The sequence below is a fragment of the Salvia splendens genome, chromosome 20 (genome assembly GCF_004379255.2).
Source record: "Salvia splendens isolate huo1 chromosome 20, SspV2, whole genome shotgun sequence".
Taxonomy (NCBI): Eukaryota; Viridiplantae; Streptophyta; class Magnoliopsida; order Lamiales; family Lamiaceae; genus Salvia; species Salvia splendens.
The window spans coordinates 14153732-14158201 of NC_056051.1; positions in this window are offsets into that span (position 1 = coordinate 14153732).

Consider the following 4470-nt stretch of genomic DNA (forward strand, 5'->3'; position numbering starts at 1 on the left):
TCTTTGACGACAACGGCACCGAATTGAAACATGTCGATGTTTGGGATGCCGTCAAAGACGTTGAAAGGTGGGCCGGCCGTGTCCAGTCCAGCCATGGCTCGAGCTCGAAGCGCACGAAGCACACGGCGGATGGCCAATACTCGTCTAGTGAGGGCGGATCAGGCAGCGCCTCACAAGAGGTTGAGGGCACGACTGCCAATGCAGGGGCTCCTCCCGTGGTGCCGTCGGCCGCAAGGGACCAAGGCGGCGAAGGCGGCTAGAGGGAGGAGGGGTCGAGGAGAATCAAGGCAGGCGGGCTCGGGCTCGAACACCCTATTGCCCATGTACTTGACCGCCACGATGGCGGACACTTCCCGCATGACGCCTCCACAATACCAAGTCCATCTTGCCAAGTATATGGCAAGACAAATTGGTATTCCGCCTCCAGGTAGCTTGAGTGCACCGCCACCGCCTTCGGGGGATGATTCGCCGGCAGAGTAGTTTTTTTAATTTCTTTAAAATTGTATTTTAAATTATGTAATTTTTATTTTTTTTAGGATTTTAATTATGTGTTTTTTTTTTATTTTTTGAATTTTAAGTTGTATTTTTATTTTATTTAACGAAGTGTGTTTTTTATTAATTGAATTTGTTGGAAATAAAAATAAAAAATGAAATTGAATGAATAGTTAAGGGATGGGATAGTTAAGAGACGGACAAGAGATGGAGGGTTGCAAGTGTTGTCTCTTAGTTAAGAGATGAGGTGAAAAGTACAGTGAGGCCCATGAATAGTTAAGAGATGAGACGATTAAGAGACGGATAAGAGACATCGTTGTGGATGGCCTAACGAATAGTGAATCATGTGGATGGCCTAATGAATAGTGAATCAAGACTCCTACTGAAGAACGAACTAAAATGGTAAATCGGGATTCCAAATGGCGGACAAATGGAGTATTTTAATTCAAATTGAGATTACATTTTTCTTAACAATTATCATTTTCTAATTATCATACAGAATATTTATGATAATAACAAAAGTAAAATAAAATAATAAAGTAAAGAGTATATCTTTTAAGTAATAAATCAAAATATATTTTCACATACATTTCAAAAGTAATATTTAATTTATTTTTTAAAAGTTTGAAAAGTAATAAAAAACTTAAATTATATACTAATTGAAATTAATTCATTTTAGGATAATCTTATGGGCATCATATTAATTTTGTGTCAATATTATCGGATTACAGAGTCACAGACTATCGGAAGTTGGTAAGTGTAATTAAACTAGTTAAAGAAAATGGAAGGACGATAAATATGAAGAAGTTGAATTTCAGCAGTCATAGAAAGATGACTAAATTTAATAGTACTAATATCTAGGGAATTTTAAGCGTTGAAATTTGAAACGGACCAAAGGGACACAAGCTTGGTTATCCGTCACCGTCGAGTTAAATATTGATTAAATTGAGTTTCAATATAATAATCTTAGCATATTTAATTGAGTTTCAATATAATAATCTTAGCTACAGTTCAGAGTGAAATTACTAAAAACATCCACATCCACATCCACATCCACGTCCATGTTCTGGACCCGGATCCACATTTATTCCTGCTATTCTGCAATAGTACAACACTCACATTTATACTCTTCCACAAAAGCATGTTTAAGGGTCTTATCATTCCATTATTTAATTTAAATACTTCAATTACTAAAAACATTTTCATAATATAAAAAATACATTAAAAATACTCAAACTACTATTACAAATTAAAAAATATATAAAAATTACATAATTAAATCCTAAAAAATAAAATTAGTACATACTTAAAATCCTAAAAAAATAAAAATGACATACTTAAAATCCTAAAAAATAAAAATTACATAATTAAAATCCTACAAATTAAAAATTACATAATTAAAGCCTAAAAAATACCCCGTGGAAGACTAGTTCTCTGACTTTATCCCCAATGTTTGTCGGAGACCTCGTATCATTGCCCTATGTGCATCAAGTTGCTCAGGAGACATGTGAGACATATCGACCAAATTGAGTTGAGCCAAAAGGGCCAACAACGAATTGGTGGGGGTTGAGGTGGCACAAAAGAAGTGGGAGCATGAGCGGGAGTGGGGGATCGCGATGCGGATGGAGTCGCGGCGCGACGGTGGTTGGCTGTCGCCTATTTCCTTCCTTGAGGCCAGCGTTGGGAACTATTCGGGCCGGCGTCGGGGCTACCCAAGTGAGCTCCGGCAAGCTGGCTAGCCACCTCATCCTCGCCGACCTCGGATAGGGATACCAACCTCGACCGTTTGCTGGAGGAGTTGGAGGAGGATGTGAGGCCTCCCTTATACTTCGGATGAGTACGCACTTCCTGCCAAGCGTCGAGATACTTCAATGGTTTGTACTGAATTGAATGGTCGGTCGACATGGCAACCGTAATGATGTCAACCTCGCTCGTGCCGCTCCCTGCCGACTGCTGTTCCTGGAGGTAATACCCTGGAACTTTTGGATTTCTTCGTTGGCTCTTCCGATGGCATTGCGCTCGATGGTGTCATCCGGTCGATTGGCATTGTACCGACGAGAGACGCGCCACCAAAACCTTTCCCCGGTTTGGTTTGTGTCGGTTTCTGCATCTTCGGAGATTTCCAAGTAGGCTTTGCATAACTTCTGCATCTCCCCGGGAGTACGGAGTGCGGACGTTGGTGTCACCTCCGATACTGCCACGAGTACGAACACGGACACTACGAGGACGAGGAGGAGCGTCGGAACCGCCCTCCGGTGGCATCGGGGCGCTCCCTCCCGTGCCAGTTTCGGGAGTCCACCCGTACCCCTTGGCATCTGGCTCGTCCACCGGGTAAGGCCGGTAGCCACCCGGAATATGCGAATCTTGGGTTTGAGAAGGGGGGAGAAATCCGTATCCGGATTAGGGAATGACGATGAGCCGAACCATTCGTGGTTCCATCCGCGGGAGTCGGAGGGGTGATCGTCGGAGCCGGACATTTTTTGTAAGAGTGAAAGAGTGGGAGATGAGAGAATTTTGAGAGGATTGATGAGAGAAGTATTTTATGTAGTGTAGTATAAAAAATTTGTGTGGAAATGGATGTATTTATAGATGAAAATGTAAATTTTGGAATAAAAAATAATTAAAAATAAATTAAAAGTGGAGAAAAAAGGATATATTTTATTGGGAAGTAGGAAAATATTTTTTTTATTTAAAATCAATTTTTAAAATATATTTCGAATTTAAAAAAAATAGAAAATGCCAACAGCTAAGCCGTTGGCCAATCACGCGAAGCCATGTCAGCCCTGCTCAGCGGCACGGCAGTGCTCGATGCATCACGCGAAGCCGTTGGCAAGAGCACAACGGCGAGCAGATGCTTGCCGCGCCAGCTGCACGGCGGTCCGCCGCCACATCGAGCACCAATATGGTTACTCTAATAATTTGACAACATTTATAATTTTATTTCGTCTGTGTTTAAGATACAGTAATCATAATAAACTAAACTAACTTGTTGATGGTTTACTTTAACTAACTTATTTTACCAAGAATTTCTATTTAAGATAAGTATTTATTGTATTAGAACAAATTTCAATAGACCAAATTTACATACGATAAAATCTCAGTATCAAGCATCTCAAGGAGATTAATCAACGAACTTTTCTTTGAACACGACTATAAGTAACAATCCTAGAATCTCTAGTTAGTAATAATTAATTATATACGCAGTCAGAATTGAGTAAGGTTACGAAAAACTATCACATATTTATTTAGAAAATTAAGGACGTATACTCAATGTTATATACATTAATTTAGAAATAATAATATTTTGGATCTCATCTTTTAGTAATCAGCAAGAAAAATCTATCTCGTTGTGGCTTTAAGTGGGGTATACAACACTATTTCCATTCGTCAATAAAAGCTATGCGGCTTAGACTTGACACTGCAACGTTTCAGGATTGTTAATCACTTTGAATATTACTACCTCTGTTGCTAATAATTCGTCACCATTGACCCGACACAATTTTAACAAATGTAACAGAAAATGGGTTGAAAAGGTTTGTAACATGTAGGTCCTACTTTTATATACTCCCTACGTCCCCAAAGAATATGAACTTTGTGATCAACACCAATATGGACTTTGTGATCAACACGAATTTCCATTCGTAATTAAAGTATTGTTAGTGGAGAATGAGTCCAACCTCATTAGAGAGAAAAAGACTTTCTAAAATTAGAAAGTGCATATTCTTGTTGGACAGACTAAAAAGGAAAGAGTCCATATTCTTGTGGGACAGAGGAAGTATTAGTTTTATAATAAAATGTGAGTCTGAATGCGTTAATAGAATGCGAGGTCCACTACCAAAATGGTAAAAGTGAAAAGTGATAAATTTTCAAGAACGGGGTAATTTATTTCTGCAATGAACTAGGTAAAAAGAACTTTTAGTCATGACACTATCACCATTTATCCTACAACACATAATACGTGGACTCTTTTGTTCAAAT